The sequence below is a fragment of the Canis aureus genome, chromosome 15 (assembly GCF_053574225.1).
Source record: "Canis aureus isolate CA01 chromosome 15, VMU_Caureus_v.1.0, whole genome shotgun sequence".
In the NCBI taxonomy this organism is placed as follows: Eukaryota; Metazoa; Chordata; class Mammalia; order Carnivora; family Canidae; genus Canis; species Canis aureus.
The window spans coordinates 20,870,799-20,897,216 of NC_135625.1; the positions used below are offsets into that span (position 1 = coordinate 20,870,799).

General features: G+C 41.5%; 1 long non-coding RNA gene across 1 annotated transcript; it reads left to right on the forward strand.

Moving 5' to 3' along the window:
- Positions 1 to 10,057: 10,057 nt before the first annotated feature.
- Positions 10,058 to 25,333, forward strand: LOC144284326 (uncharacterized). Its single transcript, XR_013352675.1, has 4 exons — positions 10,058 to 10,195; positions 10,315 to 10,522; positions 22,975 to 23,061; positions 23,689 to 25,333. It is a non-coding gene; the product is annotated as an uncharacterized LOC144284326 (long non-coding RNA).
- The last annotated feature ends 1,085 nt before the right edge of the window (positions 25,334 to 26,418 follow it).

The window sequence follows — 26,418 nt, forward strand, 5'->3', positions numbered from 1 at the left end:
CCAAAAACACAAGAAACAAGAGTTGTTGAGGTTGTAGAGAAAAAGGAACTTGGGGAACCCTGCATTGCTCAGCGGTTTGGTGCCTGCCTTCAGCCCAGGGTGCGATCCTGGGGTCCCGGGATCGAGTCCCGCGTCGGGCTCCCTGCATGGAGCCTGCTTCTCCCTCTGCCTGTGTCTCTGCCCCCCACCCCCATGTTTCTCATGAATAACTAAATAAAATCTTAAAAAAAAAAAGAAAAAGGAACTCTCTCACACTATTGGTGGAAATGCAAACTTGTGCAGTCACTATGGAAAACAGTATGGAGGTTCCTAAAAAACCTAAAAATAGAATTACCATATGATCCAGGAATTCCACTACTGGGTATTTGCCCAAAGAATATGAAAACACTAATTCAAAAAGATATATGCAGCACTATGTTTATTGCAGCATTACTTATAATAGCCAAATTATGGAAGCAGCCCAAGAGTCTATCAATAAACGAATGGATAAAGAAAATATTGGGTGTGTGTGTTTGATGGAATATTACCCAGCCATAAAAAAGAACAAAATCTTGCCATTTGCAACATGGATGGAGCTAGAAGGTATAATGCTAAGTGACATAAATCAGAGAAAGACAAATACCTACGATTTCACCCATATACAGTGTTTAAGAAATGAGACAAACAAAAAAACTCAGACCCTTAACTATAGAGAACAAATTTGTTACTACCAGAGGGGAGGGAGGTGGGCAGATGGGTGGAATAGGTGAAGGGGATGATTACAAGTGCACTTACTGTAACAAACACTGAGTACTGTACAGAATTGCTGAACCACTGTACTGTACACCTGAAACTAATCTAACACTGTATGTTGACTATATTAGAATTAAAATTTTTTTAAAAAGAAGACAATTACTGCTATTGAATACAAAGAGAAGGACACAGGAGCTTTGCTGGCCTCATTGCTATGTGATGGCTTTTCATCCAACGGTATCAGTAGCTCAACACAGAATGTGTGGTGATACCCTCCTCCCCATTTCTGTAGCCCATAGAACCAGAGAGGACCGAGATCTTCGAAGGGCTCTCCTTTGTGGCCAGGTAGCAGGATCCAGTCTTACCAATGGAATTGCTTCTAACACAAACAACAGCAACAACACAAATCTTAGTTTTTTGTGGGATGGGGAGGTACAGAGATGGGATAATTGAGAAAGTAGACACATAGGAATGTTCTTTTTGGCTCTTCCATGGACCCCACAATCCTGATATGAACTACCACTCGAGGCCAAGTGTAAGAATGTGACCCTGGATACTCTCTCTGGCCAGGTGAGTTAGTGCTGGACAGATCATATGAGAAAACAGATGTATGTACTACGTACTTAAATGTGTGTATCTATATCAGCTTTCATACATACATGGGAGATGTTTTTTCCTGATTCTGCAGTTTATGCGCTTACTCTAAACTTAAAAATTCATGAAAACTTTAGAAAAGAAGAAAAAAAAACACCATTGCTCACCTCCACTGCCCAGAGGCAAACCACATTTTTATACATCTTTTTCATGTATGTGTATATGTGTGTGATACATATCTCACGTAATTGGGTGTACATTTTATATCCTGGTTTATAGCCAGCTTTTTGGATTCAACCTTATATGATGAGATTTCTGTCTATCCCACTGCAAAATCTTTAAGGACATTATCAGTAAAAGCTGATATGAATGGACCATGGTTTTCCCAGTCACTTCCTATTATTGAGCATTTCAGTTGTTTCCAGTTTCAGATATAGCACAAGGGAGAGTCCTGTTTCTTATGTGTCAGTTGCTAGGTTTCTGCAGCATACCTAAAAGAAAGCATGTGCCTGGATGCCCTGCTCTAATCCCCTTAGGGGAACTGCTAGGGATGGATCTGCTTTCAAATATTGCAAATCAGTGGCTGTGTGTTTGAACCTGTTTTAAAGAATGTTGTATCTCATCGCCTCTAGATAGGGATACGCTGTCTGGTTGAAGCAGAAGGCTCCCTTCTCCCACATGCCTTGTCTAGGAAGAGCATATATTTTGATTTACCTGAATGATCCCAGTCTATGCCAGTTATCCCTGTGCAAAAGGTAATAGTGCCCCACTTCACACCCTTAAAAGTGTTTGCATTTGGAAAATGAATGATTCTGCCACCATCTGACATCCTTCCTGCTTTGATTATCTAACTTCCTGCCATGGAGACATGTGAGGCAACTGTGTGCCCCTGTCCATTGTGAGGCAGTGGTTTCCAGGGCCTGAAGAGATTAGGAAGAGCAGAAGGGCATTCTGGGTCTCCCTAAAACTGCACACCAAGGACATGATGTCCATGAGGCACGTAAGAGTTTCCATCTTCCAAACACCATGTGATAGAAGCATTTTTATTAAAATTGATGGAAACTGATTTTTGGATCTTATATTTTTTATATATTGCATGGAGTTAATCCATTTTTTAAATTCTATTAACTCAAGAGTATAAATATATAGCTATTTTGCTTGTGGTTTCCTATACAGCATTGCATGCACAATGGCTATTAGATTAACGGTGTGGATTCACTGTCTTTAAGATTGATATAGAAAAACCTGAATAAAATTTGTGACAGTTCTGAGGCCAAAAATGTTCCTGCTAGACAGAGCTAAAAGAAGGTAGTGTTGAACTGGATCGCTGACAATAGCTGCATTCTGAATGCAAGCATTAAAATAGATTACTTTGTTATTTTTTATCTGAGTAATCAACATGGCATTCATTTCCTTAAAAATAGAAATAATTCCATTTTTATCTAATATGAAAGTAAATATCACCAATAACTCCATCCTCCCAAATAAGCACTGTAAGCATTTTGGTTCATATCTTTCCAGACTATATACTATAAATGCAGTTATCAAACAGATGTGAGATAGACACCCCTTTCTCACCTCGGGAACAGCATTCTCTTATGTAGAGAAGTAGCTGGACATCTGACCACAGGTTCCCTCCTGCAAATGTCCCTGAAGGATGTTCGTCTGCAATCATGGGCCTCCACCTATGCCCATGTTGCTGTGTGGGAGTCTGAGCTGTGGTGTCCTCCAGCCGGAGCCTGGGAAAAGGTATTAGGACAAGCCTTCTTCACCCTGTGCCACATGACCTTTTCTACCTCCACCAGTGTAGCACACAAGATGTGGGAAACTGTAAAAAGGAACTACAATGACTTGCCCACCACTGTTCACAGCAGCATTATTTAGAATAGTCAAAAGGTGGAAATTTAGCCCAGGTGTCCAACAACAGATAAATGGACAAACAGAATGCGGTCTACCCAGAATGGGTAGTAATGGGAATATTACTGAGCCTTAAAAAGGGAGGAAGCTCTGACACATGCTACACCAGGGGTGAACCTGAAAGACATTATGCTAAGTGAAAGAATCCAGACCCAAGAGGACAAATACTATATGATTTCATTTATATGGGGTACCTAAAATTGGCAAATTCATAAAGACAGACAATAGAATAGAGGTTCCTGGGGGTGGGGGAAGGGAGAATGGGGAGTTACTGTTTAATGAATACAGAGTTTCTGCTTGGGATGCTGAAACAGTTCTGGAAGTGGATAGTGGTGTTGGTGGTACAACATTGTTAATGTACTTAATGCAACTAAATTCTACATTTAAAGAGTAAAATGGTACACCTTATGTTATATATATTTCCCTATAAAAACATCTAATAAAGGGGATGCCTGGCTGGTTCAGTGGTTGAGCCTCTGTCTTTAGCTCAGGACATGATCCCAGGGTCCTGAGATCGTGTCCCACAACAGGCTCCCTGCATGGAGCCTGCTTCTCCCTCTGCCTGTGTCTCTGCCTCTCTCCGTGTGTCTCTCATGAATAAATAAATAAAATATTTTTAAACCCCCTCCCCCCAAAAAAGAAGAATTACAATGGAAGACAGTGAATGCTAAGGTTCTAACTAAAAATAGTCTTTCTCATGGCCCCTCCTAACCTCATCTACCCAGGGACACTGCCTACCCCTTCAAACGAGGCTCATGTCTACCATCACTGCACTTATCCTCAGATAAACTGTTCAAAGGATATTGCTTCTTGCAGTAACTAAACTTTGAGCCACACGATTTTGATAAAAATTAATTCTTCTGCTCTCTGCCCTTTATCCATCCAAACAAACAAAAACAGAAGATGCTAACAGCAATAAAGCATATGACAGACTCACCTACAAGAAGGAAGGTCTCCATCAACCCTCGACCATTTCTTTTTTTTTTTTTTTAAGATTTTATTTATTTATGACAGACAGAGAGAGAGAGGCAGAGACACAGGCAGAGGGAGAAGCAGGCTCCATGCAGGGAGCCCGACGTGGGACTCGATCCCAGGTCTCCAGGATCTGGCCCCGGGGTGGAGGCCACGCTAAAGTGCTGAGCCACCGGGGCTGCCCAACCCTCGACCCTCTATTCCCCAAATCAATGCCACCTGAACTCTGCCTTCATAGGCTCAGCCTGACACAATTTGTCCTTTACATTTTCATCATTGGGTTATCATGTCATTTCTTTGGGAAAATGAAGTGATGTTTCCCTTCCTCTGTGGGTTTGAACAAACAGCCCAAGGGGAGAAAGAGTATTCTTAAAGGGGGAAACCTGTACTTCTGCTCTCAAGCACCTCAAAGACAGACTGCCTTCTCTAGACAACCTATAAGAATTCCCAAGAAGTAGTGAGACACACAAGGAACGATCAAGTGGACAGATGCCTTCAAACATGCCACACATGTTCTGCTCCCCTCTAGTCTTATTCATATAGTGTCGCAAAGCATGCCTTGTCCCTCCAACAGGTTAATTGTTAAGGAGTCCTCAGGGAACCAACAGTGCTCATCCTTGGCAACAGGTAAGAGTGAAGAGAATTCTTCCAAGAATTTCATTACTCATTAGCTGAGCTGTGGCTTCTGTGGTGGGTATAATTGGCACAAGATGCGGCCCATAGTAGGCTAACTGGTAGACAATTTCTAGGAATTCCAAGGGACAGTCATTCTGCTAATTTCTCACATTTCCAGGCCAATGCCAACACGAAGTCTCTCCTCTCTGGCTTCTGAAACTAGACTGACAGCCAGGGCCAGGAGGCTGGCCAGAGGGGTCACAGGAATAAGCAACGAATGCAGGGAATAGAAGCCCATCCACACTGAGCCCATTTGGCAAGTACATCAGGGTCCATTCCATTCCACCACTAAAACCCCTGCCTTCAATTTGAGCTTGAAAGAGACATTTCAGCATCATATCTTTCATAATGACTGGGTTCCCAGACTGGTGTCCCAGCAAAGTTGCCCTAATGTCTTAAATAGGTTTTCTTCCCCATTCTGTAGAGAAGATGAAGACTGTGTTTAGAGGAACAAGAAATGTATCCAATGGGAGACGCACCAGGGGTATCCCTGAGAACAGAACAGTGGCATCTAATAGGCTGTGTCCATACTGGCTATAAAACTTCATTTTTATCCACTCATAATTTCATTTTTTAAAATTGTGTATATGCGTGTGCATGTGTGTGTGCATACACACACATGCATGTGTATAAGGCACAGCATGCAAGGATGACTTCTTTCTACCCTAGTATCTCAGTTTACCAGTCTTCTCGGGGTCATAAAACTTTAAGTGGTTGGGGAGGTGGCAGCTGGGCTAAGGAGCTGCTTGTCGTTTGAGCTGGAGACAGATTCAGTGTTTGGTGAACTCTCTTCCAGCAAGGTCTTGGGTACTGGAGACATAGGAGTATACCTAGAATGGCAGAAGGAGAAATTGTAGAGAAAGAGACTGAGCACCACTGCCATGGAGAATGGAAAGGTGGGAGAAGAGAGTAGATTTAAGAAGACTTTTGAGGGGCTTTCATGATTTGTGGTACCATGGATGCCCAGAAACATCCATGGAAAGTCCATGTGTATTACACTGGAACAGGACAGGAACAAAGGGCTACAAACCATCTCTAACATGGGGTGTCAGAAAAGACCTTACTCAAGAAGCAGCATTCAAATTTTATCTTGAAGGATGGGTAGGGAAGTGGGTCTCAAAAGCAAGCCCAGGACAAATGCTGGTGATTCATTTTTCACTGGTCTGAGGGGAAATGAGAAAAGTAAGGGCAAGGCAGTACATCTTTCAAAAAGCCAGATTTATTCAATTCAAAGGAACTTTGGTTTGAGATGATGTCCTTTCTACTTTGGGAGTGCTGCCATTTTTCTTTCTCTTACAAAATCAAGGTGCTAATAGATGCTATTATTATGAATTGTAGTCTCTCCTATTTGGCTCAATACAAGCAACACACACATTTCCATATTAAAAAAAAAAAAAGTACTGGTCTTTGAAATCCCAAGGCTTGTGTGTGGGCAAGTACATTTTAGTCTGAGGGAGCAGAGGATACAAAGACTATCCCGCTGGGACAGGACAGGCAGTATGTGGAGAACATGGAGGATCCCCATGGGTGGTGAGGAAGGGGAGAAAGTAGTGGTTTAGGGTTAGATGGGGAAGGATCTTTCATAAGGAGCTCAAAATTTATCCTTGAGAAAACAGGAACCAGCAGGGGTATATAAGTTGAGGAGAGAACGGATTATATTTGGGTTTTTTAGAAGGTTAACTTGGTTTCCAGTAAAGCAGATAAACTAGAGAAAAGACAGATGAGACAAAAAGACCAATGAGTAATGTTCCATGGATAGGATGAGGAGATTATCAGCAGTAGCGGGAATGAAGAAACAGAGCAAGACCCCAGAGACTATTCTAAGACAGCATTGGACTCAAAGACATTCAGTGGGAGGCTCTAACGAATGCTCTAGAGTACTATCAACAGAAAAACCAGTGAGCTCAAGTATATTTGAGGATGTCTCAAAGCCAAGTTGTAAAACCTGCAAATAGCCTATCAATCCTTTAGGCTCATAAATCCCCATTCCCATATGAACCCCAACAGTGAAGAACACCGGGAATTACCACTAATCTATTTCTTTCCATTGCCAAAGAAAGGATGCTTTTGAGTCTACTGACCAGGACTTTAATCTGGCATTGAATAAGCGATGACAGATTAAAAAGACTTTGGGAGGGCCGGTGATTTCAGGGAGGAGAATAGACTTGCCAGTGTGATGCTAAACTGCAATGGATACTTGGCCTCTGAGAGAGGGTGGCGATAGGGTGTGGTGTGGACTGTGGCAAATGAGAGTTTCTATGCCCCGTCTAAGGGGGCGGCTGTTGCTCTGCACCAGCCTAATGTCACAATGAGAATGAAGCCAGAACTTCTACTTTTTTTGGACAAAACTGCAAATCTGCATTTTTATTGTCAGCTAATTCAAAATTTATAAATAACTGCAATGCTCCCAGAATCCAATTCCATTTTGTTTGCAAGCTGAATGTGTTCCACTGACCTCCAATCTGAGGCTTAACTACCAAGCCCATCTATATCCACAGCTAGACCTCATACAGGAAAGAAAAATGTGAAGCCATTTAGAGTGATACAGGTAAGATGTGAATCATCTGTGAAAGAAAAGGGTATGGATTTTTTTTTTAAATTCAGAATTAACAAACAGTAATCCTGATTTTCCACTCTGTTTCCAGAGGACAGTAATGTTGTGTTTTGGAAACTACATGTAACCTCCAAGCAATGCTATTGCTCTTATCACATTTGTTTTTCACAATTGCTTTATGTGCTGAAAGAACAAATACTACCCTCGTTTGACCGATAAGACAAGTGAGGCAGGGTGAGGCCTGTTATTTCCCTAAAAACCCTTGTCTACTGTCACTACACAGTCTACACATCCACCTCTGATGGGTGTCCCTGCTTGTTGGGAATAACCTGGTTCATCCCTCCCTAGGACAGAAAGTCTCTACATCTGATGGTCTCTGCAAGTGGCAGGCTTGGTGAGAGAGAGGGTTCATGGGGTCCTGGGACTAGCCTGGGAATGCTCACAGTCCATACTTGACCATTGCCCCAACAGAGGTAGAAACCACAGAGGATCATCTGCGTGTTCAAAGAGCAACCTCTTTTGTTTGCATAATCCCACAGGGCTAGCGTTGGAGGATTTACTTTTCTCAGTCCTCTTAACCAGCAGAATGACAAACAGGATTCCTTTTCTTCATTGCTACCTTCATAAGAATTTGGGAAGGGCTGGATTTAGGATTGCCAGATTATATCTTAGTTTCCTAAATTTTGAAAGTCATTTTATTTGGATCTACTTCAAAGTTCACATTCATCTCTGTAGACTAACATGAAAACATAGAAGATACTTGGAAAACACACATGCACTTAAGCAATGATTTTTAAATGTACACTTGAATAAGACTTGAATGAACTCTGAAAAATGAATGAGAAATCAAGGGGTGGAGGGATATAGTAGCTTAGAACAGGAAGGCCAGAGCTGGGGTGCTGGGTTTAAGCCCTGGCTCTATCATTTTCTAATAGGGTGCTTATGGAAACTTACTTCCAGAAGCTTCTTAATAATTATATCTACCTCATCATGTCAGTGGGAGAGCTCAAAGAATGATGAGCTGTTACCTGGGACATGGACTCTGAATGAGATGGGGAGGGGGGGTCAGCATGCAGGACTTCTACTGGGGTTGCTCTCACAATCAGCTCTGGTGAGAGAAGACAAAGTAGCATGTTTGTATGTTTTAGAAGGAGGGAGAAATTGGATTATAATTGAGTCTCATCAAAAGTCTCAGCCAACCCATGGGGAGCTCTGAAGCTGATAGAACCTTTCAGAGTCATCCAGAGTTTGGGGTAGAGGGCCCAGGTCTTTATGCCCTGAGGTGGGTCATTGCTGGATATGGGCTGCCTCTGGGAAGGCGGTATGCCTCAGGCAAAGTGGCTTTCTTGGGCCAACAGCAACTCCCTGAGAGGGCTGACAACGGCAGCAGTCTGCAGGCAAACACCCAGCAGTGGGAGGAGTAAGTCCTTCACTCTGGAATGGAGAACTGGACAGGACCACAGAGCATCTACCACGATCCACCCACCAAGGCTAATTTTACATAAGCATGGAAAACATAATAGAAGTGATCAATGAGTGATAATTTCAAGTATTTGGGTCACTTCCTTACTTCCAAAGCACAGACAAAAATAAACACAGAATCAGAGAATACAGAATCACAGAAACTGGGAGGCATTTTAGGGTTTATCTCCTCCAATCGCGCTATCTATAGAGGAAGCAAATTGAAGAACAGAGAAGTTTAATGACCGCCCTAGGTCATGGCATGAGCCTAGATCTAAATTCAGGTCACTGGACTTCAGGTCCAGTGCCTCTGGCACCGTATCACAATAAAGCGCATTGTAACAGCCATGGCAAATAGATTCCATCTTTCACGCCAACTCTAACAAACTGGTCATAACTGCCAAAATGATTATGTTGTGCAGGAAGTTTTAGAGCCTCAGTAAAATAATCTTCCTGGAGATCTATTCTGGGTTCTATAGCGTCTTTGACCTAGAAGCAAACTCAAAAATGACAAGCAAATTAAAGATGAGATTTATAGAGAAGAGTAGATTATTATCCTAGAAGAGAAAATGCCACACTCAGTTTATTTAGAGCTTTAAGGTATCTAGCTGGATTTCTTTATTTCCCCAGAAGACACTTCTTTGAGTTGTTTTTCCTCTTTCCTTATTTGCAAAGGGAGGGTGTTAGACCACAAAATCCTGAAAGCTCCTTTCAGATATCCCTCAAGGGCATCCAGAAATATCTCTGCTGATGAGATGACTGCTTTCTCTTGGGACCCCTGAGAAGGCTGAAGGCACTTTCCGTGACCCCGTGATGGTGAGCTAGAAAATACATCCTCATTCCTCAGAGTATTAAGAGGCTAGGGCTCCAGAGTCAAAGCTTTTTGGGAATTCAACTTAAAAAATATATATTAATATATAATAATATATTAATATATTAATATATATTTTAATCATGGTACAAAATGCCTAGCATATAAGTTAGCATTTTAACCATTTTTAAGTGTGCCATCCAGTGAAAGAAGCACACTCACAGTGTTGCTCAACCTTCACTATGATCTATGTCCAGAACAGTTTCATCAGTCCGTAGTGGAACTCTGCACCCATTAAACATTGACCTCCCCTGCCCTCCTAGCCCCAGCCCTCGGTTAACCTCTGTTCTACTTCCTGTCTCCACAAATTTACCTGATTTAGGGACTTGCTCTAAGTGGAATCGAAATATTTGTACTTTGGTGCCTGGCTCATTTCATTTAGGATACTGTTTTCAAGGTCCACCCAATTTGCTGCCTGTGTAAGTAGTTCCTTCCTTTTGGAGCTGAATACCATCCCATTGTATGTTTATAGCAATATTTTATTTATTTTGTTTGGTGTAAATGTTGCTGCTGTGGGAATAATACTTTTTGTACCCAGTTCATGCCCAAAACCTTAGAATCGCGACATCATTGGAGATCATGGTAGAGATGAAGAAACAACGGCCCAGAAAGACCAACCCTCACTCATGGCAGCCTCAACAAAGGAGGTGCAAATACCACAAAACCGAAAACTTGAGTTCCTTCCTTGGCAGAGTCATGGTAAAATGAGTACACCACTTCCTACAGTCTTTGTTCATTTGTGGCAGGTAAGGGGAGTACAATTTTTTAAAAATATATTTTATTTATTTATTCATGATAGACACACAAAGAGAGGCAGAGATATAGGCAGAGAGAGAAGCAGGCTCCATAGAGTCAGCCTGATGTGGGACTCGATCCTGGAACCCAAGATCACGCCCTGAGCCAAAGGCAGACGCTCAACCGCTGAGCCACCCAGGCGTCCCAGGGGAGTACAATTTTAAAATATGACTTACTTTGCTAGACATCCAGTACTTGTTAAACCAAGTGGTCCAGTTATCTATTGTTTCATAAGAAACTACCCTAAATTTAGCAGCACACTGTTTTGTTAGGCTCGCAAATTCTCTGGGAATGGGGATTGCCTGTCTCTGTTCCATGATGACTTGCCCCTCAGCTGGAGAGATTCAGCTCGCTGGGAGCAGCTTGCACAGCTGGCCGCTGGAATCATCCGGAGATGTCTACTCATATGCCTGATGCCTGGGCTGGATTGCCTCAAAGGCTGGCTCAGTTTAGACGATTGATTAAGTGCATCTATACCCGACCTATCCATGGGTATTGCGCCATGGAGGAACCTGGGCATGGTTCCCGGTTTCCGCATGGTGGAACCAGGACGATCGTACTTCTTACATGGTGGTTCAAGGCTCTACAAATGAGTAAACCAGTCAACAAGGCCGAAACAGCATGACTTCTTATGAGCCAGCCTTGGCAGTCCCATATCACTTTCACTGTATTTTGTTGGTCAAAGAAGTAAAGCCTGCCCCCTTTCAAGGAAGAGGCACAAATCCCAGCTTACATGGGGAGAGTGTCAAGGAATGTGTGGCTGTGATTTAAAGCCACGGCACCCAGTGAATATTGCCCCCTTCAAAGTGGACACTGACTCAATGCTATCTTCTTCAAAGTGGGTCCCATTGGGATATCATGTACCTATCTGAATCCTGCCATCCCTGCTTATGGCTTTCTAGGATGCCTTTTTGGAAAGCCATCTAGACTCTATTGAATATCCCTGTGACTTCCTGGTGGTAGTGAATCTTTAAAGGTAGATTCAGTTTGGGAGAAATCCAGGGGTAGAGGTAGATGGATAACCGAACATTTATCAAACATTTTAGTGGACTGGTAAGGATGCACTGGGCGTTAGGGAGAGACATATCAATATAGAGTTTAATTTTTAGTTAAAAGCAAACTTGAAGTGTGACTAAAAAGCCCTAATCAGATTGACTCTCTTTTATGTCTAGCTATTCCCTATGAAGGTCCAAAAGGAACATATTAGGCACTATTTATATTTAGGGCAACAGCTCCCCCCATTCCCTACATCCTCAAAGGAAAGCCATTATATGGATAGGTAAATTCCGGCATGTTTGTTAAAAATACCATCATCTCCCACGATTTTTAAAATCATTTTTCAAGGAGGTAGCAAGTTAGTTGGACAGGAACCATGACTCCGTGTGTTTTCTTCTAAATCCACCCAAGTGGTGGAGCTGTGTCAGGGAAAGAAGGAATACATGCTCTACTCAGGCAAATCGCGCCAGATCAGTTTTAGTCTTATGTGGACTGTTACATGGGCTTACTGAACATGGCCTTGGGTTTTCTTTCTTTCTTTCTTCTTCCTTCCTTCCTTCCTTCCTTCCTTCCTTCCTTCCTTCCTTCCTTCCTTCCTTCCTTCTTTCTTTCTTTCTTTCTTTTTTTTCTTTTTTTTCTTTTTTTTTTTTAGATTTTATTTATTCTTGAGAGACACAGAGAGGCAGAGACACAGGCAGAGGGAGAAGCAGGCTCCCTGCAGGCAGCCCAGTGTGGGGTGGAACTCAATCCTCCGAACCAGAATCACACCCCAAGCCAAAGGCAGAGGCTCAACCACTGAGCCACTCAGGTGTCCCTGGGCTTTCATGTTTAAATATGAATGTTGTCAGCGAAGGCTTAAGCACAGAAAGCAGGATATCTACAGACCTTGGCTGTGCTGGCCTTGCCTCCTGTCTGGAGCCTTGTCCTGCAGGGATGTTGGGTTGCCAAGGCAACCAGCAGTCCTCTGTGAAATGTTCCCAGCCTTTCCCGTGAATACATAGACAATTTGTGTCTGTAGCTTCTGATCTGACTTTTCACATAAGCCTCGAGTAGTAATTTAGTGGTGCTCAGGTTGAACAAGGTGATTTCTGCCTCACAAACTAAGTGATTGCTCAGAGGCCAGCTCAATAGGCTGAGCACAGAGGGATGGTAAATCCCACACCTCCCCCTACAACAGTGATTGCAATACTCGTGTATTTTCCAAGAGCCCAAACTCTCTCATATTTTGTATCTGACTTGCCCAAAGACCCACCTCTGAAAGAACTTTTTAATTTGGGTGTCTCTTCAACTACACCCACTAGGACCCCTATCTCTTTCTCTCTCTTAAAGGTTATAGAGTGGCCCTTCTAGTGTTCTGGGTATCAGTCCTAAATAAAATAGGGGTCACCAAAATAAGTGGAAATGGGTGGAAGAGTCAGATGCATGCTCTTCTAAGATAGTGATCTGGTCAGCATGTTAGCCTGAGGTTTTGACCTGTCATGATTCTTCTAGAAAAAGGTATATCTCTGTGATAAGAGCACTGGGCTAAGAATTAGAGTACTGGCCTTCCCTTACGGCATGGCATTCTCATCTGAACCTTAAGGCACACCATCAATAAGATGGGGGTCATAAAACAAAGATGGGGGTCATAACACCGACTGCACAAGATTGCTTTAAAAGTCTTTTATAGGGGTTCTGGGTGCTCAGTTGGTTAAGCATCTGCCTTCTGTTCAGGTCATGATCCCAGGGTCCTGGGATCGAGCCCCAAGTGGGGCTCTTCACTTAGTAGGAAGTATGCTTCTCCTTCTCTCTCTGCCCCTCTCCTGCTCTTGTGCCCTCTACCTCAAATAAATAAATAAAAAAAAGCCTATTATAATATTTGATGCATCCTACAGGTATTTTTAAAAACTTTTAAGGGTAAGGGATGGGTGAAATACAGGATGGGAATTAAGCAATGTACCTGCTATGATGAGCACCTGGTGTTGTATGGAAGTGTTGAATCACTATATTTTATACCTATAACTTATGTTAACTTATGTTATGTTATACCTTATACTTATGTTAACCATACTGGACTTAAAATAAAATAAAATCTTTTAAGATGATTCATTTTAAGGACAGTATTAACCAAATGTTTCAAGTAAAAAACAAAAATTATATTTACCATATAAGCCTATAAAATAACTATAAATGAAAAAATAAATATAAATAGTTTTGACTGTTGTAGATCTTGAACAACCTACTGTCCTCTAAATATGAGAATCAGAAAATTAAATACACAGACTGATTCATATGAATGAATGGTATCTGAGGTTTATTTATTATATGAGCAACCCATGAATTAGCTTAGAATTATCCTGGAATAAGTAAACCCGGTTACATATAACTTTAGATATTGGACACAGGGCACAAACAGAGGCAAGGCATTTGTGCAAAGCAGACTGGTTAGTCTGTTTGAGTCAGTTGAATCTATAACTTAGTCTAAAAGATCTCAAGCAAATTAGTTTCTTTATTTAAAAAAAAAAAAAGCCCTATGTAACAAGACAAATCTAGCCTACTTAAATCCACCTGAAAATTACAAATACTTCCTTAAGTCAAAAGAATCGTATCTGTTCCATGACTAGAGAATAAAAAATTAAATCAAAAACATTTTATGGGGCACCTGGGTGGCTCAGTTGGGTAAGAATTTGCCTTCGGCTTGGGTCATGATCCCAGGGTCCCAGGATTGAGCCCCCGAGTTGGGTTCCCTGCTCAGCGGGGAATCTTTCTTGTCCTGTTCCCTCCCCCAACTTGTGCGCGCTCTCTCTCTCTCTCAAATAAATAAAATCTTTAAAATAAATAAATAAAACTTTAATTGGGGTGCCTAGGTGGCTCAGTCAGTTGTGTCTTACTCTTTTTTTTTTTTTTAAAGATTTTATTTATTCATGAGAGAGAGAGAGAGAGAGAGAGAGGCAGAGACACAGGCAGAGGGAGAAGCAGGCTCCATGCAGGGAGCCCGACGTGGGACTCAATCCAGGGTCTCCAGGATCACACCCTGGGCTGAAGGCGGCGCTAAACCACTGAGCCACTCAGGCTGCCCTAGTTGTGTCCTACTCTTGATTTCAGCTCAGGTCTCGAGCTCAGGGTTGTGAGTTCAAGGTCCACATTGAGCTCCATGCTGGGGATGGAGCCTACTTCAAAAAAATTTTTTTGTTTAATTAAGTTTACTTATTATACAAGGTTCTCATGTACATTTTTCCTGACAGGGGAGGTAAGGTGAGGCAAATCGGTCATTTAACCTGAGTTCAAGTGTTGGCTCCCAGAAGAATCAGTTATGTGTACTTAGGCAAATTACTTAACTCTTCAGAGCTTTGATCTTCTTATTCCTATAAAATAACTTTAATTGTGGTTACCTGAGGCTGTAATTTTAAGGACTCTAGACATCACTTTACCGCTATAACACCTTTCAGGACCTTTAGGTCAGCAGCTTAACCTTTTGATATTTTAGTTTCTCAATCTGTAAAATGGGATAATAGCACCTATACTATCCATATTGTACAAGGATGTCAGTTAATACAATTAAATAGGAGACCAAGTAGTAGACGTGTTCTGATGCTCCCAGGAGCCCTAACACTGCCAGGCTAGTGTACAACCGGGGACCCCTTGCTCTCCCACAGTCTCAGAGGCTCAGGCCACACCTGCCCTCCTCCTCTTCCTCAGCACCTCTATCCCATCCTCACTCCCAGCTGCCCCGCCTTGCCTCCTAGTTCACTGAGAATATTGAGGTGGTCAGAAAGTAACTTCTGCCCCAGAGCTGCCCCTGTAGCATCTGCACCCACGTGCCCTGTTCTGGCTTCATTGACTCCCCTCCGCCCAAACTCTTCGTCCATTTTCTATTTTAATTTCTGCTCTAATTTGAAATATTGCTTCTTTCTACTTAGTGTGGGTTTATCTGGCTTCATAAGGTAAAAGCTTACATCGCTTTTAGACCTTTCTTCTTTTCTAATATAAGCACGAAACTATACATTTCCTTCTAAATGCTACTTTATCTACATCTTGCAAATTTAAATACCTAATGCTTTTATTATCACTCAGCTCAAAATATTAAAAAAAATTTTCCTTGTGAATCTTTTTTTTTTTTTTTTTTTTTTGGTCCTTAGGTTATTTAGGAAGGAGTTGTTAGATTTCCAAATATTTAGGGATGCCCCATATATCTTTTCATTGCAAATTTCTAATTTAAATCCAGAGATTTGGTCAGAGAATACATTCTGTACAATTTCAATCCTTTTAAATTTTTTGAGACTTGTTTTATGGCCCAGAATATGGTCTACCTAGCAAATATTCCAAATATTCCATATACACTTGAAGGTAATATATTTTCTGCTGTTACTGGGAATATTAGTCTACAAATGTCAACTAAGATAAATTTGTTGATAGCATTTTTCAAATCTATGTCCTCACTGGTTTTATGTCTAATTGTAATAAGGTTATCAAGAAAGATGTTTTGAAGTCTCTGACTGTAACCGAGGATTTGTTTATTTATCTTTTCAGTTACATCGTGTTTGGTCATGTGTTTTGAAACTCTGTTATTAGATGTCTAGGCATTTAGGATTATGCATTGTGTTCTTGATAAATGGCTTATCTATCATTAGGAGATATTTCTCTTGTTTTTGGCAATATTCTTTGTCCCAGAGATATCGGTCCTAAGGTCATCAAGAGAGGAGTGTTGAAGTTTCTGGCCATCAGTGAGGATTTGTTTCTTTATCTTTTCAGTTCCATCAGGGTTTGTTACATGTATTTTGAAACTCTGTTATTAGATGACTTCGCATTTAGGATTAAGTATTGTTTTCCTGATATACTGGCTTTACTTATCATTAAGAGATATTTCTCTTATCTTTGGCAATATTCCTTTTCCTGAAGATTACTTTATAGGATATTTATATAGCCACTTGAGCTCTTCTCTAATTAGTACTTTCTTACTATATCCTTTTGTACCCTTTTACTTTTAACCTGTTTGTATCTGTATATTTAAAATGCATTTCTTAAAAATTTTTTTAAAAATAAAATGCATTTCTTATAGATAGCAGATAGCTGGACCTTGCTCTTAGCTCTGTCTTTTTATTGGAGTGCTCAGGCCATTTACATTTAATGTAATTAGCCGTATGATTGAGTTTGGATCTATAATCTTGATATTTGTTTTCTATTTGTTCTATCTGATCTTTGTTTTCCTTCTTCCAGATTAGTGTATTTTTTAGTACTTTATCTTCTTTATTGGCAATTACTTATACTTACTTGGGTTCTTTTAGTGTTTGTTCTAGTTTACAATAGTATTATACCATTGCATATGTAATGAAAAAATATATAGGGGCACCTGGGTTTTAAAATTTATTTAAAAAAAATAAACAATTGTCTTTTAATAAAAATTTTAAAACTAGAAGAAAGTCTTCAAATAACTTCTTACATGTTTATCATTTCTGGCACTCTTCTCCTTTCTTTCTTTTTCTTTTTCTTTTTCTTTTTCTTTTTTTTTTACCCTTTTCCTTTCTATAGCACCAAATTTCCACCTGTTACTCCTTCCCTTTAGCCCAAAAGACATCTTTTTTTTTTTAAAGATTTTAAAAAATTTATTCATGAGAGACACAGAGAAAGAAGAAAGAAAGAAAGAAAGAAAGAAAGAAAGAAAGAAAGAAAGAAAGAAAGAAAGGAAGAGGCAGAGACACAGGCAGAGGGAGAAGCAGGCTCCATGAAGGGAGCCGGATGTGGGACTCCATCCCGGGTCCCCAGGATCAGTCCCTGGGCCGAAGGCAGGCGTAAACTGCTGAGCCACCTGGCTGTCCCAAAGGACATCTTTTAATATTGATTGCAGTATAAGCATTCTGTTAACAAATCCTCTTAGCGTTTCCTTGTCTGTATGTGTTTTATTTTTGCCTTGTCTTTGAATGATATTTTCTCTGGATATAGAATTCAAGATCAACAAGTTTTTTTTTTTTTTTTTCTTTCAGCATCTTAAAGATGTCATTCCATTGTCCTCTGACAAAGATTCACCAGAATCCCTATGCAGATTTATAAAGCCCTTTACCTTCATAGTGTCCTCCTCTCTGGTTCTCCATCTTGCAAATTGTTCTAAATGCCTTGGCCTCTTCAAACTCTGATCTCTGTCTGACTTAAGTTGTTCCTGATAAGAAATCTGTTGAGTTCTTATGTCTGTTCTTCTGTGTGCAACATGTCTTTTTCTCTATTTTTATACTTTTCTCTTCATCAGATATTTTCAATATTTAATTATGATGTGATTTGGCCTGATTTTCTTTTTTATTTATCCTTCTTGGGGTTAAAAGAGCTCTTTAAGTCTGTGGGCTTATAGTTTTTATTAAATTCAGAAATATTTGAGTCACTATTCCTTCAAATATTTTTGCACACCTCTTTTTTCTGGGACTCCTGTTACAAATATGTTAGACTGCTTGATATTGTCACACAGTCATCGAGGCTCTGTTCATTTCTTTTTTTTCTGGTATCTATCTATCTATCTATCTATCTATCTATCTATCTATCATCTCTGCTCCTGTTTGGATAGTTTCTATTGCTATATCTTCCAGTTCATTAATCTTTCCTTTTTCATAGCCTAATTTGCTATGAAGCCCATCCAGTGAATTTTTCATTCAAAATATTGTATTTTTTTTACCTCTAGAAGCTATAGTTATTTCTTTTTAAAAATATATCTTCTATTTCTCTCCCCATCTTCATATTTTTCTTTAATTCTTGGTCTGTTATAGTAGCTATTTAATATTCTTGTCTGCTAATTCCATCATTTCTGTCATTTCTCACTCCTGGTTATATCAATTTATTTTTCTCATAGTTATGGGACACAATATTCCACTTCTTCACATGCCTAGTAATTTTTTATTGGATTTTGTTTGTGTTGAGTGTATGTATAGATTTTGTCATCTTTTAAAAAATAGTATTAGAGTTTATTTTGACAGTTAAGTTACTTGTTTAATTCTTTTATGTCACGCATTTAAGAAATGCTAGAATAAGGCTAGAGTTACTTTCATCTAGGCCAGTTAGTGACTGAGGCTTGATAGTTGACCCTAACTATTAAGGTATGACTCTTCTGAGGCCTCTGTTGAATGCTCCGAGTGTTCAGCCAGGGCTTTCCACTCTAACTGGTCAGGATTCAAACATCTCCCAGCCCTGTATGAACTCTGAGAATTCTCCTATTCATTGTTCCCTCATAGTTATTCTTTGTCCAATATATTAGAGGTTCACACTGGGCATCCACAGTCCAGTATTCAGCCAAAGATTCACCATAATCCCTATGCAGATTTATAAAGCCCTTTACCTTCATGGTGTCCTCCTCTCTGGTACTCCATCCTGCAAATTGCTCTAGATGTCTTGAATTCTTCCAACTCTGAACTCTATCTCCTCAACTGAGCATGACTATCTTACCCTGCCTGAGTTCTTCCCTTTGTCCTGCATACCAGAAAGTGCCAGCAGGCAGTCTAGGTAATTACAGGGTTCACTCATTTACTTCCCTTCTCTCAAACATTATATTCCTTCCTAGTGTTCTAGTTCTTTATGGAAATTCCAGTACCAATTCCTCCTTCATGACCAGAAATTGAAGCCTTCTATGTAACTATCTAAAGCTAAAACCTCCTTTTGTGTATCAGATCCCATATTTTTCACCTATTGGAAGATGTCTTTTTGGCAGTTCTTCCCTGTATCTGCCAAGTTATCAAATTTTTGTTCTCCTGGATCATTCCCACATATAAATGTTTATGCAGTAACTTTCTGCATATAAGCAATAACAAAAACGAACAAAAGCCTTCTTTTACCCCAACTTCCCCCGACAGCTATCAGTCATTAAGCTGCTTCTCTTTGTAGAAAAACTCCCTGGACCTGCACTCTCTTGGGGTTTTTTTTGTTTGTTTTTTTGTTTTTTGTTTTTTGTTTTTCCCCACCTCACTCATCACTCCTTTTTAATATCTTTGCAGGATCCTCCTTCTCTCTCCAATTTTCTTAATACTAGAGTATCCAAGAATCTTGGCTCTCCTTTTTCCTCTATATACTCTAATTTCCTTGGTGATCTCATATAATCCCGTGGTCTTAAATATCATGTATTTATCCCATGCTGACAACAAACACATTTATATCTCAAGTTCAGACCTCTCTCCTAAATGCCAAGTATGAATATATCCACTCAGATATCTAAGAGAAATGTCCAAAGTTAACATATTTAACACTGCTTCTACCTTTAGTATTCCTCGTCTCAGTTGGTGGCAATTCCATATGCCAACAGCTAGGCCCAAAACATTCCTGATTTCTTTATCTCACACACATTACACACCTATTAGGAATTCATATCGATTCTACCCTCAATATATACCCAGAATCTAAACACTTCTCACTATCTTTCTTGTTGCTACTCTAGTTCATGCCACCACCATCTGTCTCCTGGATTACTGCTATATCCTCCTAACACGGTCTCTGCATCTACCCTTTAATCCACTCAAATCCAATTTATATTTATTTTCAACCTGGGGTAGATCATGTCACTTCTTTGTTCACAATTCTCCAGTGACTCCCCATCTCATGCAAAGAAGAAGCTAAAGTCCTTAAATGATAGCCTATAAGTCCTTAAATGATAGCCTGATCACCCTATGTGTTCAGTTTCCATTAACTCCCTGACTTTGTCCCCTCCCATCAATATGCTCTTCACACCCTTCTGTCCAGTCACACTGGTCTTACTGTCCCTAGAACATGCCCCTCCTTACTACAATGTAAGTTCTAAAGATCTCTGCATGCTTTGTTCTCTGTTGTATCCCAAATACATAACAAAGCCTGGCACAATAGTAGATTCTGTGATAAATAACTGTTGAATGAATGACCACAGAATTACCAGGCATCCCCTGAAAAGAGTGAAGGAAGGTGAACTATTTCATCTCTTTGACTCCAGAATAGGGGTGGGTAAACTATGCCCTGTTGACCCAGATCAAACCCACTACTTGTTTTTGCAAATAAAGTTTCATTTTAACCGTGGCCAAAGACATTTTTTGCATGCAGTCTGTGGCTGCTTTCCCATACACGTGATACCAGAGGAGTTGAGTAGTTGCTTTAGAAAATGTTTGGTGCACGAATCCTAAAATAGTTACTATCTTGTTCTTTGTGGGGAAATTTTGTTGATCCTTGATCTAGAATTCAGAAAGAAAGAACTCAGCTAGTCCCTGTTGCTCTGCAAAACTCCAGCCACTGAACCCAAAGGATGAAACACACTCAGATCTGGGCAGATGAGCCAGTCCCTTGGTACCATGCAAAGATGCGACAACCTACTCTGGAGGAAGAGTTAGTCTAGAGATACTCTATCCCACGCACAGGATTCTGTCCATGGAGGCAGCAAAAAATTGCCATGTCTGCTCATACACATCACCATTGAGAAGATGAAGGAAGTTAGCTCTATTTTTTACATCTACATCAATTAATCTCTCAAGAGTTGAAAAATTTCCCCTAACTGCCTATTCTTTATCATGTTACCACAGAAGGGTCATTTATATAATATTCTGTGACCAAATGACTCATTCCAGTTCCTTAAAATAGAATCAGCTGTCATCTATCTTGTAGACAGGGCTTCTCAGAACACTGACTGGCACCATGGGTGAGCTCAGGGGGAGGGAGGATGTTCAGCAGGTCTTCTGCAGGATGCTAAAAACCCAAGCTTGAAAGAAGTGAGGGATGGACTGTGAGACCGCTTCCTTGTCTATAGTGGGCAAGCAGGCCCTGGCTGGAGGGCTTCCTGAGAATGTTGTCATGGCACACAGGATGACTTAGGGCTGGGACTTGCCTTGGACCTGTCTCAAATCCCAGCCTCCCTAGGGATTTCTTGGAATTGGAAGGACTCTGTATAATGGAGCCAACTGAGAGCCATGCAGTCTAGATTTATGCCTCTGGTACTGGCTGGAATAAGATCAACCTCTTGAGTACCTGGTGACCCTGAACCCATGAAATGTGGAACTCTGCCATCTTTGCTCTAGTTACTGGGGGGAAAATATTTCCACTTCTCCAGTTCTCAGGCCAAACTCTCCCTCTGGTTACATCCCCCATGGGCTCCTCCCTCAAGGAGAAGGAAATAAAATTCTCTAATGTGATGAAGAGAAGGCTACAAAGCATTCACCAGTCAAATGGTCCCCAACAGATGGTACCCAACCATCACTTTGTAAAAGAAAACAAGCCCATATAGACTTCAGTGCAAGGCAAGGACCTTAATTTAGGGATAAATTCCACCTGGCAGCCACTGAAGAAGCCAGAATAGAAACTGATTTGAGGAACATTCAAAAGTGTCTGCATACCAGAGAAGAAAGACAAACCTTGAATCACAACCACAGCAACTTATTTCTCAGTTCAGGTCTCTCTGGTTGGCTATGGAATCCTTAATTTTTTGGAGAATGTTAAGCCCAGGAGGGTTCTGCTAGAACTTTGGTTTATAATCTTACCCCAGTCCAGACAGCTGGGTTGTAGAAATCTCTGAACTTCCTTCTGACTCCATGTTTCCAGGAATGACTAAAGGAAAAGGAAAATCAAGGAGGAAAAAGAAGCAGAGGGCTAGGGTAGATCTCTAGTCCCAGGTACCCCATGTGTTGCCCTGGAGTTTACCCCTTGCCAGGGTACAAATCAAGATGGGGCTTCTCGAGGTGGATGTTACTATTATTATTAATAGCAGTACTTACCAGGAGGCTGTGCATCTGCTAACAGGAATGTTGAGAACAAGAGAAGTTTCAGCAGAACATTTCAGAGGCACCTTTGCTAGGTGGATGTCTCTTTTCCTTAGCTTGGATGAAAGGAGAGGAGTAGGGGAAACAACTCAACGGATGACCTTTCTTTGATGTATTATCTGAAAGTCAAGAAGAGAATAATCATGGAGGCTCTGATCTAACCCCCTTTCAAGTCTCCTCTGTGAGATAGTAAGAATTCACAATAATCTATTGACTGATACACAGCAAAATTAACTTTTGAAAGCTTGGATTTAACATGTGTTAAGTAATGGAGTTAATAACCTTTACAGAGTAGGCCACCGAGCCCTTCCAGGGAGGAAGTAGAAGACACCACAAAGGAATGTTCTCAGGGACACACAGATACTCTATTTTTAAAGAAGGTGTTGAAATGCCAGTTACCTTGACCTCAGGAAAAATACTCATGTATAAAGTTACATTGAATTTGGACAGGAAAACTAGGGTCATGACTACTTGAATGTAACCCATCACCTTCTATGCCACAGGCAGGACTGATGACATAGCCTGTGCCCTCTGTGGGGAAGCCTCCCTCCTCCTGGGAAGGTCACTACCCCCTCCCCCCCAGAGGAGACCACCATAGTAGTGCTCAATAGGAATATGTTTTCAGGAACTCTGGTCTCTCCTGAAAGTACCTCTACCTGCAGCAGGACCCTGCTCCTGTGTCCCCACAGGGACATCTCATCCAGGCCAGGTGCCAGAACCTTCTCTGGAAGAATGCAGCAGCCCCTTTCCTATGGGAGAAGATGAATCGTGTCCTGGTAAGTACTGCCATTAAAAACAATAGCAATATCCAGCCCCTTCCTTCCTTCCCATGGGAATCCCAGTCTCCTGTGCCTATGGGATCTGGTAAATTCTACAGTGTGGGGCTGCGGCCACCTGTTGGTCTGGCTTCTGCTGGCTGTGAGCGGGCAGGGAAACCAGTCACGTTCTGGGAGAGGAGAAGGAAGAGGGTGGAGCCTGTGGAGTGCTCATTTCCAAACCAACAACCAGCAAGCAAGCAGCTGGCATCCTCTGGAACTCACCTCATTACCAAAAGCGCTACCTTCTTCTGAGCCAAACTGTGAGGACTGTCCATTCCTCTAATCAATGTGATTTGTACCTACTATGTCCATTTGAATTTCAAAACACTCCCTTCCTTCCAATTACTATAGAGTTCCTCTGTCCCCTGAGAGTGAGCTGAGGGTGAGCGCATGTGGCCTCGGCTTCTCCCACCACGCAGGACTTTCCGTTTGTGTCTGGTGCTTCCTGACAGCTCCCCGGTTTCCCGTGTCCTGGGCTGACCCATAGGACGTGTAGCTGCCTGGCTTCTGATGAGGTCAGACTGCCCTCCTGGGTCTGGCTCCATCCCGAGGTTTCTCCCACATAACGCTGTCCGTCTCTTTCAGAACAAGCCTCCAGAACAAGCCAGCAATGTGCCTGCCATTCCTTGACATGGACAAAGTTGAGAGAAGGCCACAACCACCTTGGATTAGAGAGGAGAGGAGGTCCCCTCTCATCTGCCCATCTTGAAAGGAATGTGGTTATGCCCCTCCCACACGCAGGAGAAGGGACTAGAATCTTGGTACCTTTGAGCTAGAAGAGACCTCCGACTTTCACAGAATGAGGAGACCAAAGCCCACGGTTCAGGTCAAAGGCCTCAACTTGGCCTCTTGACTCTTCATCTATACTCTTTCCACTGCATTAGACTGTCTCCAGCTTTTCATTGATACTCAGTTCATCTCTTCATTCTAAACTCTTCTGGCTCACAGGGTACCCCAAAACTGTAAGAGGGAGCGAAGTGTCCAAGTGGTGCTCCAAAATGGGAAGGGCCAGGAAAGAGGCAAGATGGATTTCTTCCTGACCAGGGTGGACAATCAACAGCTTGTCTTGCAGAGCCACCATCCCCGAGCCTGGCCTCAGCCCACACAGCACCTCACACCCAACACCCTGACCCGCAGAGATGGGAGCCTGTTCTACTGTCCCAGAGGGAGGTGGGCTTCATAGCTGGGTGAAAAAATGACCTCAGTGGAAAGAATTCTTCGGTGATATCTCATGTCTTTGGGTTTCTACAAAGTTTTTAGTTCCTTATTCCTTGTCTGACATGTGACGATGACCTTTCATTTACCTGGCCATGTGTTTTCTAGAGTCCTGATGGCCCAACAGATAGCACCTTTGACCTGCTGACCCCTCTGATTTGCTGTATGTCTCTGGCCCACTCCGGAAACTCATACTGCCGGCTTCTGGGCCCTTCTCCAGGCTGGCTCCTCACCTGTGCCTCCATCTATCACAGCAACGCCTGCCCTGCCAAGTTCCTGACACCTAGTTGATCTCTATGCGGGTTTGAACCAGCCTGACCTCAGACACACAAGAACAAGCCTGCTGTTATTTTGGCTACAATCATGTCACTTTACAGTACTGTGGAGACACTTTACGCAAAGCCTGACATGTGCACTGCAGACTTTCCAAACAAGGTCGCTAGGGAGCGTTTGAGGTCTGTTGGGTTTTTTTGTTTTGTTTTGTTTTACCAAAAAGACTGGAAAATATTAAAAAGTTAGATTTGGAAGCGACATTAAAAATGCTTCAGTTCAGCACTTCCCAAAGTGAGTTCTAAGGGAAAATAAAGGGGGACATATATTTGCATCTATTCCAGGTATTATTCAAAGAAACAGATTTCCGTGGTCAAATGAATCTGGAAAACACTACATATGATAGCCCGTTCATGAGGATTAAAAACATATGTTAGCAAATTCAAGGTTTGGGCAAGTCCTCCTTCTGAGAAACCTCTTGAGCTTTGTTCAACTCAACATTTCCCAAGTTAATTATAACAAAGAACGCTTCTCTTCTTCAATGTGTATTACTCCGGTACAGGTAGTGTTCTGCAGAATCCATGCCAGGAAATGTGGCTCAAGTAAGTTCAAACCCCCCTTTTGCAGAGGAAAAGATGGAGAATGAGGTTCCAGAGGCTTGCTTAAGGTCACACGGTTAGTACGAGCTAGAGCTGTTTCCAGAATAAGACTTCCAAATTCCCATTCCAGTGGTCTTTCCACTAAATCCTGTCATTTCTTTCTTTTTTTAAATAAATGGATTCCTCTGGGAATTCCTTAAAACAATGAGTATTCTCAGTGCTCTTGAAATGCAAGGAACACAGCTGTGTTCACATTGTGCTTCTGGAATATACATTCTGCAGGGAAGTGAGAAGAAAACTGACTTTTTTTATTTAAGGTAATTAATGGGGACTAGATCAACTTTTTAAAATCCAGCATAGGAACTAGTTGACGACAGCGGGTATCCATCACTTAAAACAGCAGGTAATGGTCTCCGTAATTTCTGCACACGGAACTTCTCAAGGGCATTATGCTAAGTGAAAACAATTAATCTCAGAGGGTCACATACTTAATGATTCAATTTTGATAGCATTCTCAAAATGACAAAATTATAGTGACAGAGAACAGGTTGGTGGTTGCCACGGGCAAGGGATAGGGGAAGGGAGCAGGAGTAGGGGCCATAAAGAAGCACAAGGGACATCTTCGTGGGGGTGAACTAGTTCTATATACTGGCTGTGGTGGGGGTTACAGGAATCTGTGTATGTGATAAATTGGCCACCGTGGCATCAGTGTCAGTCTCCAGCTCCTGATCTTGTGCTATCATTATGTAAGCCGTAACTATTGGAGGAAACTGGTTTGGGAACCAGTACAAAGAACTACTTGGTCCACTATCTTTGCAAATCCCTGTGACTATCATTCTTTCTTTTCTTTCTTCTTTTTTTTTTTTTTTGGACTATCATTATTTCAAAATGCAAAGTCTATTCACACACGTATTTATACACACACATGCATGCACACCCATATGTGATCCACATGATAACATGGATGAGTCTCAAATACGTCATGCTAAGTGAAAGAAGATAGGCACAAAAGGTTGCATTCTGGATTTCATTTACATGGCATTCCAGAAAAAATGAAACTGAGGGATGGAGAATAGACTTGGTGGTTTCTGGGGATTATACGGTGAGGCCTCACGAGGGAGCTTGGGATGTCAGAACCGGTCCATGTCCTGTGTGTTGTGGGGGCGCGTGTGTTAAAACTCATGGCACTGTACAATCAAAAAAGAGTGAATTTTACCATATGTACGTTTAA